The sequence below is a fragment of the Larus michahellis genome, chromosome Z, assembly GCF_964199755.1.
Source record: "Larus michahellis chromosome Z, bLarMic1.1, whole genome shotgun sequence".
Lineage (NCBI taxonomy): Eukaryota > Metazoa > Chordata > Aves > Charadriiformes > Laridae > Larus > Larus michahellis.
Genome location: NC_133930.1, coordinates 82,274,419 through 82,291,965, shown reverse-complemented (window position 1 = coordinate 82,291,965; position 17,547 = coordinate 82,274,419). Strand labels below are relative to the sequence as shown.

Genomic DNA, 17,547 nt, shown 5'->3' with positions numbered 1-17,547 from the left:
ATGTTCTTGCACATCTTTCTCTTCCCGTCCCAGCATGCTTTTTTGGAGGCACAAAATGCTCTCTACTACCTATTTAGACCCCCAAGAAAAGCAGGGGGGTGTCTCCCTCATCGTGAGGGGCCGTTTGCAAGGGCATGTAGCGATGGGACAAGGGGCAATGGTTTTAAACTAGAGCTGGGCAGGTTTAGATTAGGCAATAGGAAGAAGTTCTTTACAATGAGGGTGGTGAGACACTGGAACAGGTTGCCCAGAGAGGTGGTGGAGGCCCCATCCCTGCAGACATTCAAGGCCAGGCTGGATGAGGCTCTGAGCAACCTGATCTAGTTGAAGATGTCCCTGCTGACTGCAGGGGGGTTGGACTGGATGGCCTTTAGAGGTCCCTTCCAACCCAACACATTCTATGATTCTCTGATCTTTTAGAATTATGATTTTTACTGCTGATCCTCTTCATCAGCTGTTGAATTAATGCATCTCAAGTGGGCAAAGCAACAAAAGATGCAATTTGACCATGCAGATGATGTAGACAATAGGCAAGAGAGTGACGCAAGGACATGAAATTCACTTCACATTTCTTTCTTACCTGGTTCTCTAAAGAGGCAGAGCTCGCATTCCACAGGGTGTGAGCATGCACTCGTATCTGTGTGTGTGTGTCTTCTCAGCATCCTTGAGGCCAATTTCAATGAAATTGCCAAGAGTGCATGGTCTGAAGCCATGATGTTCCTAGCAGTTTTATGAGAAAACAAGGTATTGACATCTGCTTGTCTTGCTGTGACTTTACTCCTCGGTGGCCCCTGCTGAATCCCACCAGCCATGCTGTCTAACCGTGCATGGCTGGGTTTATCTTCATGATAAACAGCCAGGCACATGAAGAAGGTCCTACCAGCATCTCTGCTGAAGCTCAGCCTGCACACAGTATGGGTACCCGCTCTGCCTCTCAGTGCTGAGAGAAAATACCTGCGTGCACCGAAATTAAAATCAATAACATAAAGGCAATTCTATGTTGTTGCCCTCAATAAAAAGCTCCATAATACTAAAACCATTTAGAAATTATTTTGGGTATACAGAGATTTTACCACTGTGTTCACAGTCCCTGTAATTGTGTTAGCAAGAATATGAAACTACAAGATATCACAGGATGGTATCTGCTGTATAAAAAAATGAAAGGAATTATGTCATAACTAATTGGTTGGAAAAGTAGCTGGTCACAGAAATACATAAAATCTAAAGGTACAGCATAAGTAAAATTAAGGACCCACACCACATTTAAAAACATATTGCCCGGGTAAAAGCAGACTTCTTGTTTAAAAAAAAAAAAAGTGAAATAAATACACTTTCAAGAAAAAACATGCAATAAGTTACAAAACCAAAAATAGCAAATTACAAATTTAACTTGATCATCACATTTGAAAGTAAGAGCAAAATGTTTCAAAATCATCTCTATAATGAGGAAAACCCTTAAGAATAGCAAAGGACTGCAGTCTTATTTGGAGGCCTCAATTACAACGATTTTATCAAATCTGGAGCAACCTGGTGCCTTGTGAACTTGTGGTAGTCCTTTGTTCATAAATCCACTCCTAAGCTTCCAGACTGCAGAAAAGAGCAAGAAGGCACATTCGAAAATGGAAATAATAGTTTCTAAAAACAAAGCATCTGCATGTTAAGCCAAAATGTCGATATAGGTAGTACATGAATTTCTGGCAGAGTTAGTGGTATGGAAGTTCAAATGTGGGTTTTTAATGGACGAAGAAGTCATTAGTCTTGGTCATTTGAAATGTTTATGGTATGAACTAAAGAAGAGGGGACACAGCTCTGAAATTTCACTTCGTAGATGTAACATTTATTTTGACTCAACAAAACATTTCCAAGGCACAAACACACACATGCTGTGCTTATGTCAGACAGATTTCTTAAGAACCCACTTAACTTTAATCGTCAAAATCCAAATCAATGGCACTGCTCATAGCCTTGAGATTTGTGTTCGTTCAGGTATCTTGTCATAAAACTGAACTGAAGACATGCTTTAAACACACATATCCATTACCCGTTAAATCCCACTGCCAGCACAGCTTCCCCACAGCATGGCCATTCTCCACCGTTGGGATGCTCAGGGCCAGACCCTGCTCCTGGTCCCCTCCACCCGCCGCAGGTGGATATTACTGACCTTGCTACACCACCCTGCAGGGAGTTAGAGAAAGACCAAGGGGCAGAAATAAAGCAGGAAGAGGAGGAGGGACTCCAGGCAGAAAGGGAAGGTAGAAGTAGTTGCTGCTTTGGACGAGCAAACATCTCTGGGAACCAAAATTTCATTGTGATGACTCTGCCCACTGCTGGGTTAAACTCGATGGAACAAGGACCAATTTTCAGAAAGATAAACATGATGGAAGGTATTCACTTCTTGCTGGGAATAGAACATTTTAATTACCTGCTGGCATTTGTTAAAGCTCTAGCAGCTCCACCTAATTCCTCGGACACAGCCCAGGGTTTGAGGTATTGTCGGCAGCTCTAAAATGTGCAACGCTGCAGTTGTGAGCGTATGCACTAGGGAAAGAAATACTAGGAGTGAATGTGTCCCTGGGGAAGGCCATCCTTCTAGATAGCAGGGGAGGCCACAAAACAGCGTGAGTTTGCTCTTATAGGTGTCTCTCAGAGGAAACAAAAATATTGCAGGCAGCGTTTTCTATTTTAAAAGTGTCTGTTCTGCAGTTTTTCATGTCAGGCAACACACCTCCAAGGAGGATGGGGAGCAAATGGGCTTCTAGTTCAAAGGGAGAATTAGCACTCAATCAAATAGTTAAAATTTTGGTCCCACCAAAATAAGTAGGCCAGGGCCCCACTCTCTATGTCCCCCTAGACATGAACCAGCCCTGTAGGAAACATTTCCAAAGGAAAAGCCAAAGAAAAGGTATTGGTCAGAGAGATTACCTGGGGAATTTGCCAGCTCGTGTGGAGTAACATACGCCTATGCAAAATACCACAGGATACTTTAAATGTCTGTGAGGGTGGAGGATCTTAATTTTACTTTTCAAATTAATGCACTTTCAGCCTTGTGGTAGCCTCTACCACCTATTCACAACTGACTCAGCTGGAGTTTGTGCTTACTTGTGGCACATCACACTTTTTGGTGCTAAGAGGCTCCCTAAGGCACTGCTCTGCCTGATGCAACCAAGTTCATGGCATCTGACAGGACCACAGTCGGCAGTGTTACATCTGGATAAAGAATCATATTCTTAAAAACATATTTTTTATTACAATTCAGGAGTACGATTCAAACCAGGAAGCAAATTATTAATGCATAATTATTAATTAATCTGCCAGAGGTTATATTTTTCCACCACGTATCTCAGGAGGCCAACACCAAAAAGCAGAATGGAATGGTAGTTTTAGTAAGGAGTTTATCCCATTGATATAGGGCATGAAAGCAGAAGGAACATAAGGAATTATAAAGCAGTGAAGAAAGGATTTGGCCTAGCAGGGTTAAAGTGGAATGAAGACTTTGACATGATAATGTGAAAGACAACTAAGATAAGAGGTTAGTTATGGTCTTCAGAGCAAGATATTCTTGTTTATGGCAGTACATATTGCTCTGGCAATACATCTTCAAATAACATTGGATGGTTTTCATATTGAAGGAGGTGCTTAAAAGGAGCCATCTCTTTTTGTACACCCCTGTGCTCACACAGACTCATCTCAAGCGTGTTCTTCTATGCGATCTGGACCGCTCCACACAGAACTGACCTTTTTGTAGGTATGAAAAAAATGCTGACCTGGACCATAGCTGACTATGATTATAAAGGGGAAAGAAATGTGTGAGCTAGGAATTATCTAAACTAAGCTAAAGTTATTATGATGGCATCTTCTGGAATGAGAGACCCAAGTGTTAGGAGCACAGTAGCATTGTACATAGGCTGTAAGACTGTACCATGATAAAATCCTTTGGGGAAATTTAAATAATGGAACAAATTACTCTTAAGTTAAGTGATGCACTTTATAACCCACTTCTTATTTTAGAAACATTTAATAATATTAAATTACTTAAATGGCTAGGGAGGGCTATGCTTAGCGATTTACTAATTGCCGGCAGAGTCATTCCAAAAGTGGAAACCCCAAATGAGCCCACCCCAGTTCTGGCCCACTCACTGACAGATTGTGACTACTCTGAAAAAGTTCACTTTCAGAATGTGGGAGCTGATTGCATTTGACATTGCTTCTAGTTTGAACACATGAGGTGACCTCCAAACCTCCCTCAAATTAATGTAAGAAATTCTGTCTAAATTTAGTGAGATAAGGAACCCACACACTTGAGCCTTCTCTGTTGCTGCTTCTTCCTATTTGTTCTGAAGAAACTCCAGTAGGCCATTGCAAAACATAAATCGATATGGTGGGAGGCTGCTTTTTCTGAATTTGCGTAGTTTGCAAGCCGGTGACGGGATTTACAACACGTGCGGTCTTGTGAGCTGTCTGCTATTCTTCCTTTTAGGCGGTTCATATACTTAAATTCAGGTATATATCAACTTTTTCTGCGATGTGCCTCAAGTATTCAAATTAGTTGTAATGAAAGTATAGTAGCATAGGCAGTGACTCCACTAGTAAGACATAAAGCATGTAAGTAATAAGCCATTTAATTGATATACAGGTCTTTACGGTACAATGCTAATGTTAAAACTTTCTCTGTAAACTATGTGTAATATATATATTCTATGCCCAACTTTAAGAAAAATACCAAAAAAGAGTATATGATTGGAAAGAGCTCACAGAAATATTCTCACACTTTATACATTGTTTAAAATTAATGACTTCCCTGGGTAGTTCCCTGGGAATTTTGTTCTTTTCTGGTTTTCTTCCTTTCTTTTTTTTTTTTTTTTAATTGGATTACGACAGTTCCTGTAAATTTCCTTCAAAAATATAAGTAGTGCTGGAACGGCAGAGCTGGGCCTGCTGAAGGGGAAGAGGGACCCTGTGGTGTGTCTGGGAGGGCTGATAGACTTGTGGCAGTGAATTAAAGTCAGGATGCTAAAGCTGTTACTGCCTTCAGCTGTTTGATCCATCTTTCCAACAGAGGGATGGCCAACTCAGAATAAACTGATCTACTCACAAACCAGTTCCTGACTTGCTGGTTCTCAGCCTTACACACTAATGAGAACTAATTCAGATTTTTGTTTTTTCTTAATAAACCATGCTGAAACCAGCGTAGGCTGAGCAGATTATTCATGAATGGAGTGAATGGTTTTGCCTCAGGGTTAAAAACACCGTGGGAGAGAGAGGGCAAATACCTGAGGGATGTAACTAATCCACCACCCAATTTTCATTGGTTCCATCGACTCCTACACCCACTTTTGTAAGCAGTCTGTCTGCCTATGAATCTCAGACTGGATTTTATTATGCCTTTTATATCATCGTTTCTACAGTATTGCCCTGCAACCGATATCTGCAAGGTGCCATTCAGCGAAGCACTTTGAAGCACGCTTAAAGTTAATGGCCTCTAACATGGGTTTTAATAATTTGCCACATTCACACCTGTTTATCCAAGCATTGTCTAATTCATTTAACACCACAGCACTTTACAGCTTTACCAGATGTAAAGACAGACCTCTAGCTGATGCAGAACCCAAAAGGATTTTTAAGTAGCTTTTGCTGTGCTGTACTTTAAAACACACTTTGGCATTGAAAACCAACAAAATAATAGAGAATTGAGCCTCATTTGCAGGGATGCCTTTGGTTCCTCTTCATCCCACCCCATGCGTAGCTGCCAGCAACATAAAAAGAAACAGTGGGACATATAGGACAAGGTGTAATGGTTTTAAACCGAAAGATGGGAGATTTAGATGAGATATTGGGAAGAAATTCTGTGCTGTGAGGGTGGTGAGCCCCTGGCCCAGGTTGCCCAGAGAAGCTGTGGCTGCCCCATCCCTGGAGGGGTTCAAGGCCGGGTTGGACGGGGCTTGGAGCAACCTGGTCTGGTGGGAGGTGTCCCTGCCCAGGGCAGGGTGGTGGACTGGATGGTCTTTAAGGTCCCTTCCAACCCAAACCATTCTGCGAATCTATGATTATGTCTCACCCACTTTGGTGTTCTCTATCATTGCCATATGACAATAATAAGCAACTCTTTTTCTTAAGGCTTGCTTGCCTGAGTGCCTCCCCTCCTTTCTCCCCATCTTCTCCTGGTTTCATGTTCAGATTGCCTCCTGTTGCAGAACTGTAGAAATTGCCCTGCTTTGCTCTTTGTGCCTCAAGAAATGTTGAAGATCATCTCATGTTCGACCTGTGAAGATGCAATCAATGAGAAATCTAAAGCAGTCACAAAAGCCCTTCAGCTACTTTTGTGGAAATAAACAGGCGGATTTAGTTGTTTCTCAAAGCCAGGAAAATATGGAGCACCACTTTTTTATCTGGCTGGATTAAGCAGTGTCCTGGACCACCATTATTTTTAGGTGGTAATGTAAAGAGGGCAGGGGCAAACTTTGAGTTAAGATCCTTCACTGCTGTTGGGTTGTGCACATTCTTCAGCACCACATTATGAAACACCAGGTGCCTAAGGTGACAAGCTATTTTCCCCACAAGCCTGTGACATCATTTAGTATTAAAGAAATTAAATTTGGAAGGGATGACCAGATTAATGCCTAGGAAGGGGGGGAAAAAAGCCCTCTTTAAAACCCAAAGCAGACTTTAATAAATTAGGAGGGACCCAGTTTTCAATGTTTCAGCTAAGCTTTCTGAGAAATACAGTAACATCCAGATTTGCACTTCAGCTGACACGACAGCAGAGCTGAGACCTCCTGTCAGGACCAGCTGATAGAGAAGGTAGACCTTGGTGAGGAGTCACTGGCATAACAATGAATACTGGCACTGTATGCCCAAAAATAGAAGTCAAAGAAATCTGGAAGATACCGAAGTGCACAGACGCCGAACCAGAGTCTTTTTAATTCATTTCCTTAGCCTTCTGACTTCTAGTATTTGCTTCCTATTGTATTTGTGTTTCTTAAACCCACCATTTATAAGGCACATAACATCATAAAGTGGAAGAACTCCACTGATGCAAAAGAGTGCGGTTGTGGCTGGCGTGTATCTCCATCACCTGATCACACCAACTGTGTCCAGATCCCTACAAATTTGCTGCTGCCAGGGTAGCTCCCATCCCTCTTTCCCTGCATCTTGTCTTACAGCCAGTACTTGGCATGTAAGTGTCGAAGAGATGAAAGTTATCTATTAAAGTATTACAGCCATTATAAAGGTCAGACTGCCTCTTTTTTCCTGATTTTCAGCTGTTCCTTGATAAAACTGGCGACGCTTTCTCTGTTTGCACAGAGTTGACGTATCAGGTATATTTGATGAAGGAGCCTGAATAAACTGCAAATTAGCAATTAAATTCCTGGAAGAGACAATGAAAAAATGTTTGCTTTCTCACTGCTTAATGAGAAGAAGGGCCTGGCTCTTTCAAATTTTGTCATAAAATGTTGCGATGGCTTGTTACTAGTTAGCTGTGAATCTTTTGATCTCCTGATTTTGATAGACAATGACCCTGTCATCATATCAAAGCACTTCCTATTACAGTAAATGGAGAAGCACGGCTCTCGAGAGATATCCTTAGGGCAAAGTGTGTATGCATACACAAGGAAGATGGAGAAAAAGGGAGAGATCTATAGCATCTAGCCTATTTAGGGTTTTTCTGTACTAGAAATACAATTGTGTCATGGGACCCACTTACAACACAGTTTCATTGTGGAGTGCAGCTGGTAACCTTAACCTTTAAGCCTTGCTGTGGAACATAGTTATGGACCCATCAACACCACAAAATAGGACCATATTGTATTTGGGTCAGGGGATAACTGTGTTGTAACTTCGTCCCTTGTCACGGCTGTGGTTTTACCACAGACAAGGCCTTCTAAAGCCCGGTATTGTATTATATGTGTTATTCACTACTAATAATTGCTGCTGCTACTGCTGTTGTAGGGGAACCACCTGCCGTGTCTCTTTCTTTTGTAAGGCAGCCCCTTTAGCAGCAATAGTAGTAATTCTGGGAAACCCCAACACAGACTATTACTGTCATTTTACTGGATATAGTAAATGGCAAGTTTTTGCATAGCGAATTTCTAACTTTGTACAGGAGGGTAAAGACCAAATCTGGAAAGGAGAGTGGTTACTCTCAGAAACCGTAATGCTGAGTTTTTCTGGTGCCAGTAAAAGTCAAGGCTGTTAAAAAGCCTCCTTTCAGCTTTTGCTACTGACGTAAACTTGATAGCGGCATGTGACGGTGCGTGCCATCCAGATTGCTACCTTAACATCATTGCCAGCGTTAGTTGATAAACACAGCAAGAGACATGAAGTCTTTTCATGTCACTTGTAAAATCTTAGTCTGATATTTGGGGCAGGCGGGTGGCAAGAAGTTGTGTGTTTGCATTTTGGAGGGGAGCAGGTGGTGAACTCATCTAACCTCCCACCTTCATTTCCAAAGCTTGGGAGGGACATGGGAAAATGCCCAAAGAGCTGCAGTGGGTCCCCATTTCCACTACGGTCCTACATCAGAAGGGTCAGCGAAGGCAACAGAGAGCATGGTGTGCCTTAGCACGGGATCCCTCCATGGTTGGGTAATACTTCCTGCGTCTGCTGCTCTACTGATACAATGCAGGGCTCCTCTGAGGGGCTAAGCCACCCTAGCCCCACTGGATACTCTCCAAGTGATGAGGCAGCCTGAGAGGAGCAGGGGGGATCGCTAGAGCAACACACTGCAAGGTCACGGTTTCAGCAGGTCCCTTGTACCTCCAGCTACCACACACCACCTACCCTACAGCCTACAGGGTGCTCAGAGGATGGCTTATAGCTCTGCTGTGCAGCAGCTCCTTCGAGACCCTACCAAATCTTCAGGTGCGTGTGATAATTTCCCTATTGATAATGTCCCCATTGAAGTATCTTCTCAAAGGGCAAGGTGTTAGCTACCCTGTTCCCTTGTGGCCCATACCCGAATACGCCAAGGAGGAATGCCTTGGCTATGCTCAGGGCAAAGCAGCCCAGGCTAGCTGAAGCACATTTGCATTGAAATCTTTGCGGGGGAAAAGTGAGAGGAGGACACATCTCCTTGGAGCACAGGCGCAGCTTTCTGGAACAGCCCTTTCCTTGATGGAGGGATCATCAGAGTGGCGGGACCTGCTCTCCCAGAGAAGGCCAGAGAAATGAAGCTGCCCTGAAGAGGGCAGCTGTGAAGCCTCCAAAATTGCGTGGATGGTGCCCGAGCACAGGGGTGGGCTGGCGAGGTAAGCACAGAGAGGGATGTGGGCGCCTCAAATGTGAAAGCAGCCCCCCTCGACTGGGCTCCGACACAGCTTGCCCAGAGGCACCTTGTGGCCAGAGAACAGACATTGCTGGGAATAGAGAGAGGGAAGACAGATCGAATACCACAGTAAAGATTGTTACTGCAATAGTTTCATAGTTTGCATTTTCCCTATGTCCACTTCCACCACAGTATCTCCGTGCCTCTCCAAGGCTGAAAAACAACTTGCAGTGCTTGATACCTCCTCGACCTTTTCTTTCTACCGAAGAGCACTTTGGAGCGCGCACCAAAGCACACGGCGTTTGCCTGACCGTCGGGGAAGAGGAGGTGTGTGGGGAGCAGGATGGCAGTGGAGGCATTGCACAGCGCCAGGCCCACATTCAGGTGGAAACACAACCACCTGCTTATTGCTCTGCCTTCCCAAGGGCGAAGGCCGCTCTGGTTTTGGAGTCGCTGCCTGTAGCTGCCTTCCCTGCTTTCATCTGCGGGATGGTGGTACGGAGACGAGCGCTGGAGCCCCGTCCTGCCATTTCCCCCCTCCTCCAAATCTGTACACAAAGTCTGGGTTGCTGCTTTTGCAGCAGCATTTTCCTAGCAAAGCCAGTCGCGGCGACGGCGATGGTGGAGCCTGAGGGGGTGCACAGCTCTGCCTGTAGCTACAGCCACCCACTTCTCAGGGAATTACTGCTGCCAGACCCCGTGCACGCTCCTCCTCGCAGCTCCTCCTGCTTGAGAGCCAGGCGGGGAGGCAAGGGCTCGTTGCATCTGCTAACTCACCCCAGTTCTTACTTGTAAAGATTGTTTCCCCTTCTCCTTTCTACACCTTTTACACCTTCTCACTAAAGTTTAAAAGCTCGCCCCGCATAATAGTAAAATTGCATCTCCAATGTTAGAACTTCCCCTTGGGGGAAAAAAAAAAAAAGTCTGTCCTGGTATAATTTATTAATTTCTTTTGTTCAGGAAAATAAATTTATCTTTTGACAAAGGCAGAAAGTAGAGTGAGTAGTTTTAAAATATTCAACATGTAGCCAGTGTGGCTTCTTAGCTGTAATTTCTGTTCTGCTATTTTACTTCAAAAAAGCAATACGTAGTTTGTATGTATTTTTTTTTTCTACAGGCTCTCTCCTGACAAAAGTTTTCTCTTCTCAAGCACTGCTACAGAGCAACCTGCGAAGAAGCCTCAGGGGAACAGGAACTGGGTCCCTGAACTTCAGCTGTCTTTAGCCAGCATAATGTGTAAATTTTGTTTTTACTGAGTACATAGCAGCTCCACTGGTGAAAAATTGTCTCCACTCACAGTCAAAAAAAATAAGCAGACACTCACATACATTTCATTTTGCTTTTTTCCTGTTCGCCCAGCACCAAAAAAAATTAGATTTTCCATTCTGCAATAAGTGTTGTCAGGCAACTGTAATTAATACCTGCTGGAGATAGCCATTGCCCTCCATGGAAGGGCATTGAATTTGCCTGTACAGGAGCTACAGGTTTCCACTATGCGTCTTGAACAGCACTGATTTTGAAAGAAAGCAACCAAACCTCGAGTTTTTTTCTAGGCAGAAAGTGCACTGGGCAGTTGTTGTTTGTTTTGGAGTTTTGGTGTGGGTTTTTTGCCTTTTTTTTTTCCTGTTGGTTTTTTTTTGTTGTTGTTGTTTGTTTGGGTTCTTTTCTGGTTTTGGGGATTGTTTTTCCTCCCCCCTGGGTAGTTATTCCTAACATAAGGCTGATGCTTAAGATCCTCCTTCTGTCCCAATACCAGAGCTTCCTTATGCTTTGAATCTGTTGGCTACTGAAAACCTACAGACGCTGAAGCAGGTAATTGAGTATGGAGAGCACAGAAAAGAACCGCCGCCTCCTAAAGGTGCCCCTAGTGAGCATGGGGGAGAAGAGAGGAGGCAGAGGGACAGCCCAAGGGCACAAGGGGCACCACCTGCCTCTCCCTCTGAAGGTCAAGAATATGTCTCTGTTTGTGCATGTTCTCTCAGTCCCGCTCTAACCGGGGCCCTGGTTGAATCAGGAGCCTCAGGGTTTGGTAATGTCACTTATTAAAGTGCTTAACCCCCTGAGCTTCTCCTAAAAGCCAGGTTTTTGCAAGCTGCTCCTGCAAGCAGGGGCTGCTGAAATGGGTCTCTGGTCTCCAATCTGCCTTATGTCTCCAAGAAGCAGCTCTTGTGTCTGTTTTCACTCAGCTCTTGCCCATACTTACATATCAGTCAACAGCACATGACATCTCTTTTATCTCGGCAACATCCAAGGAGTATTCACGGAGAAAATCCAATACAACGAAAGGAAAAGCATGGCTCTAAGTGTCTGAACATGAACACTGGGGAAGCTCAAACATACTCGACATGCCCTAAATCACCATCTATGGGTGATGTTAAAATTTTCCCTGTTCTGATCTTTTGCTTCCCTGATGTTTTGCATCCATCGACCAAAAACTCCTTTGTTGGTCTAGGGCATGTCCTACAACGAGGGTGCTCCTGAAGGCTTATTGGTAAAAGCCTTGTAGTCCCGACAGCCTGCAATTTCACCAAAGGCACTGTATGGAAGGGGCTCCGAAAGACAAAATTCATCCTCCAGCAATTCCAACAGAGGCAGTTACAAATGCTGAAAAATGCTTCTTATGCACAGTTATTGAAATTAGATTAATGCCACAACATGGGCTACAACTGGGAAGTCTACACACATTACACCCGTGAAATAGCTTAAAATACACAAATGCAACAATAAACAATATTAATACTTTTTTTTTTTCTGGGAAGGAATAAAAAAAAATAATTCTAATAATACCTACATTTGGCAACGGAGTGTCCAGGAAGCACTCTGGTCTCTCAGCAAAAGAAAAGCACTTCAGAGATGAATCTTACCCCGACACTGGTTTTATGGAAAATAGAGGGACACTTTTTGACGGCTGTGAGACTTTGTAAATTCATTATTCATGTTCATCCCTATAAATGAATAGCTGGATCGCAATTCTCAACCACTGAGTTATGTTTCATTATTTCTAGGTAAAACTGCCGCCATTATCTCTGCTTATGGATGACCGTGGAAGCTCCCCAGAAACTAACGCTTGTCTGACATATGGATAAGCTGTCACCTTTATTAAAAAAAACAAAACCGAAACCAAAAATATATCTCACTGGGGCTTTGTGCACTATTCTGTTTCCTCATGCAATACCATTTTAATTTCCTTCATAAGCCCCGCTACTCCTCTTCATAGCTTGGCTATGATTCTCCATCCCTCTCTGCATCGCCTCAAAAATATGATGGTCAGTCAGGACGATGCAGTTGATAATCACCAGAAAAAAAGCATTTCTTGAAAGAATTAAGCCATGATCTCAGCCTTTCTCGGTGTTGTACATGTTAAAACGGAATGTGTCCTTTGTGGCAAAGAAAAGGAGAGCATCTCTCTCCTTTCTCCTTTGGATACGAAACTTATTGGTGTTTTGCCCATGTATTAGTGATGTTGTATTTCTTGCAGTAGCTTGACTTTTTATGGACTGCAAAGCCCCAAGTTCTCACAGACCTTTTTGCGGACTGTGAGCCCTCGCCGCCTCTCTCTGCGGGGGTTTGATGATATTGCTCCATTTTGAGTGTCAAAGCTGAGGCGGACATTTCTAAGAGCCACATACCATGATGGCAGAGACTCAGGGCTCTTGGACTACGTGTGGGTGACATCTGCCTTCAAACGAAGACAAGGCAGGAGCTTGTCCTTCGGCTTTATAACTCTTTTTTTTTTTTTTTTTACCAGTTCTATCCACTTTGCAGGGCAGCAAAAAGTCACAGGTTCAAATTCACGATGGAAGCAATGTCACCATTTTGGCAGCTGTCTATTAGCTGCAGTGAAGAGCTGGTACACAGGGCCGGTGTGAAATTGTGTCCACCAAAGAGATGTCATTGCTGGAAATCAGGCTCTGTGTGTTTCCACTGGAGAAAGATCAGGTAAGGACATTACTTTGTCTGACATTACAGATGAAGTAGTGTTGCTTCAGCAGTGAAAATGTCTTTAGACTACCGAAAACTACTTTAAAGCCCAGAGGCACTGCCAGAGAAAAAAAAGAATGATTTTTTTCAGTGGCCTTCATCCTGTTCCTACTTTCTCCAGTAGTACGCTCCTCTTACAGTACTGTATATTAAGGGTGAAGGATCCTTTCCTGATACTCAGTGGAGCTCATTCCCCAAAAACCATAAAAATAGATTGCTCATATGATTCCATTAACTGCTATATTTCCAGGAGCTATTTTAATTCACCTCTGGTCCTCTGTAGCACTTCTTACTCAGGCCCAGAGGCAGGATTGGTTGGGTTTTTTTCAAGAACAGGGCACACCTAAGGATGACGAGGCAGGACCAGGGTGCGTTGTGAGCATTTTCGCGCAGAGATCAGTTGTGTTCATTAGCTAAGACAACAAAATAATGAATGGGAAAGAAATTCCGACAGCAAAACTAGGTTTACAGCTGCTGTGAAATCTGTGTCACGGATGCTGCTGGGAGGAGAGGGGGATGCTGGAGAGGGGACATAGATGCAGTAACACAAACCCTCCCCGCCACCGGTGCCGTGAGCTGCTTGCAATAATCTAACAAAAGGTTGAAAATTGCTGTTGTCTCCTAGTCCTACGGCGTGCCTTCCTGCTCATCCCAGAGGAGGAGAGTGACCTTCTGGTCCAGAAGCAGCAACACCTGTATATACAAGGCAACACCTATATGTACAAGGATGGCCCCACAACCCTTATCAGGCTGTGATATACAGCTCACCAGGGATTTATTTCAAACTGGTGGAGACTGGAGGCCCCATAAAGCTGTACAGGCTCAATCCAGTGAAATAAGGTTAGTAAAATACATAAACTCTGATACTGGGCAGTGAAGTGTGCCTCCAGTCAACTGCAATTCACCGGTGGCATCATGATGGATGCTCCAGCAGCTTGGTTTGTTTGCTGATGGATCTGACCAGTGCATGCCTTCAGCTCCTTTCCTCTCCCTCTTTTTTGCCTCCCCACTGCTGTGCTGCCCATTAGGATACAGGGATGAAGTTTTCTGGATGAAGTTTTCTGGATGAAGTTTTCTGGCTGCAGAGTCAATGCTAAGTAGCGACACTTCAGCAAAACCTGCTGCAGACCTCCTGGATGATAACTCACCTCACCCAAGCTCCAGCGCGGGACAGAAGTCCACACTTGCAAAATGAAAAATACAACGAGAGACAAAAAGAAAAAAGAGGCAATTAAAAAATATATAAAAAATAAAATCTGTGCCGACGCTGTCTGGTCTGTCTCATTGGAGAAAACACACCAGGCAGAAACACTGGTTTTTTTACACTTCATACTACTGTCAGTGTGATGTTGAACAAGTGCCATTAATCAAGAGCTCTGTAATTCAGTAGGCACAGTGATGTACTTGAAATGTTTTTCAGTATCATTGTTCAAAGCCCCCGTAACAGATTTGAAAAAGTAAGCCAAACAGAATTAGCTGCTGCATTATAAAGCCAGGAGCGAGTTTAATTGGCAGTAACAACTTTCTTACCGTTAACCCAATTCTAAATATGAAAACAGGGAATTCTACAGTGCCTTGGTGCATCACCCCAGATGTTTCCCTGTCGGCATCCTAAGCGATGCTGCTCCAGGCAACATTCCTCACCGGGAACTGCAGACCCTATGGCCATGCAGGATATCCCCCTTTGGGCCTTTATCTCTGTTGCTCTGAGTCCAAAACTGTCTCATACAGCAGAAGCAGCTGGGTATTTATCCATTAATTAATAGAGACCCTATCTAATACAACTACAGTTAACCTCAGTATTTATGCCAGCACCCAAATCTGGTTTACTTGCATTAACCTGTAAGCCTGTGTGGTATCTGGTGGCAGTGATTTCTGCAGGTAGATTACACATATTGCAAAACAAGACTTTCCTCGTTATCATAATATTTTCGGCTAACATCCGTGTCACGTGTTGTGGGTATGATTCACCTTCTGCATGCAGCTTGTTTTATGTGCATCTAGCATGCAATTTCTTATTGGATTCCCTTTTAAAAAGAGGATTCTTGCCTTTTCTGTAGCTCTTCAGACGGGACATATTTTACATATGGAATTATTTCCATTACCTTCACTTCTTTTTACTTTTCTTTCATGATATGGTGACGATATATCTGAACAGACTATTTTAAGTGAGGGAATGATATGTTTTAAACAGTTGGCATGGTATTCTCAGTACAGAGAATCTTTTCCTGTCCTACTCGCAGTATTTCCTTGGGTTTTTTTCCTATGTGAAAGCCTGCATTTCAGTCAGAACCCAGGCATGTTAGAAGGACTTTGAGCCATCCTTGAGCATCTTCATTTACACATCCTGATACTGAATTCCACCTGGCTTTGACATCTGCAGGCACAAACTTTCTTAGCTGCTTCTGCACATTCTTGCAATCTTTTTTGTCTTCACTAACCTGAATTCTTTTTTGTTACTTGAAGATTTTGTTAGGCTTTGCTTGATCATTAGGAAATAGAGCACATCAATTATTGTTCAGGATTTAAAATATTTAATTATTATACTTTGCTAAAATAAAAAAAACTGTGTATTTCTAGTTCTCTTTTCTGTTTTTCAATCCATTGTCTGTTTATAGATAATCTATCTTGTTTATTTCAGGACTTTGTTTTTTTACGTCAAAATACCTTTTTTTTCCTTAACAGCCAATAGTGATGGATTTTCTCAAAAGATTATGTTACATTGACATATTTATGGTTCATCCATCCTATTGATAAAACTTTAGCATATGTGTGGTAGGTTGTAGAATTGTGATTTTTTTTTCTTCTCATAGAACCTATATATTACTTTCTTGATCCATGTGCCCTTGATATTGCATTTGGTGGTGTGCAGCTAGGCTGCCGTGTTTCCAATAGAAAGCTGTACAGGCAGAGAAGTTTCACTGCCTTGAAAAGCATAAAAAATAGGGAACCCGGAAAAAATAGCTTCGAAACCCTATACCTGCATGGTAATGAATGAGGTAACTTATAAATAAATAAGTAGTTTATAAATAATGGTATATAAGTAATAAACCCGTGTACATCAAGTGATTCTACTCTGCAATAAACAACCTGTCTGAATTCCTCCTTCCTGGCAGAGAGCTTAGCTACAGCCACCGGTTATAAATGCGCTTAGGATTTTTTAATTATGTCTAAAAAAATCACCCAGAAAACATTCTGAGATGGAAGTCTTGCAAGTAGAAAGATGATTCAGAAGTACGTGCCAAGAAGCCTCCTCAACGCTCTGATGGTGTTGCACGTGATGCTGCCTCGAGAGCTCTAGGGGTAGATTACACACGAGTTGGAGACCTGTAGTGATGTGACCTCCTTTCTGAGGGTGTGACGCTGGACGTTAGAGCAGAACAAGTTTAAGGGCCTTTGTCTCCCTCCAATGCTCAGCATGGTGATGACGTTGCAATGCCGGGAGTGACCGCTCTCCCCCAGTAGCACCCAGAAACCACACGCAGCATGCACCAGCGTTGGTTCCAACATGACCTCATGGCTGTTTTGCCTGGTTCCACCTACATTTGTTCTGCCAAGACCGGCTCAAACGCCTCTTCCAAACAGAACCAAGTTTGCAACATTTTAAAATTATCAAGGTATATATTTCTTTTAAAGAGATCACTCACCACCACGTATCAGATAACCTGATATCAGATAACCTGATATCTTTATGATACACATGCTAGTGACCAGCAGGTCCTCTCTTCTCTTGAACATCTTCTTACTGTCTCTCACTCACAAAACCTAGGATCTTCTCCTCTGGCACAAGCGAAGCACTCAACGAACAGAAATTGGTCAGCTGTTTCAGTTTCGTCTTCATTACCTACTGCAAAAATATGCACAGCCAATATGCCTCACTTTCTGCGTGAAGAAGTGGTTAAGTTGATCACCTAAGGAGACTGTTTCAAATGCCACAGATTAATCAAGACATTTTAGGATGTTTTTGTATTCTTTTTAATCTTCATTATAGATAAGTAGTTCTGGTTTTTGCTTTATCTTCATTACAGGTAAGTAATTTGGTACTCCTATAGCATTACCCAGGTCCTCTCTTGAGGTTTTGTGAACCTGTTCTTCTGAAGCATACGTAAGACGCCTTGCCATTATTTCATTTCCTTCAATTTACCTTACAACCACAGAGTATTTTGTTAATAAACCTCATCGACTGATATTGTTGGCCAGTTTACTCAATAAATTTTTAAATACATGTTTTAGACATGATTCTGGTAAGAACTATGACATAGTTTTATGTTACCCACTAATTTATTACTAAATAAATATACATA

The 17,547-nt window shown here is 42.9% G+C and overlaps 2 long non-coding RNA genes across 2 annotated transcripts in view; both read right to left on the bottom strand.

The window, feature by feature from the left end:
- LOC141736034 (uncharacterized) overlaps positions 1-9,010 on the bottom strand; it is a 29,786-nt gene extending 20,776 nt beyond the window's left edge. The window contains exon 1 of the long non-coding RNA XR_012584886.1: positions 581-9,010. This is a non-coding gene — a long non-coding RNA (uncharacterized LOC141736034). The remainder of the gene's footprint in view (positions 1-580) is intronic.
- Positions 9,011-9,436: 426 nt separating this feature from the next.
- The window catches only part of LOC141736035 (uncharacterized), an 87,322-nt gene continuing 79,211 nt past the window's right edge, over positions 9,437-17,547 (bottom strand). Inside the window, exon 3 of the long non-coding RNA XR_012584887.1 lies at positions 9,437-14,426. This is a non-coding gene — a long non-coding RNA (uncharacterized LOC141736035). The remainder of the gene's footprint in view (positions 14,427-17,547) is intronic.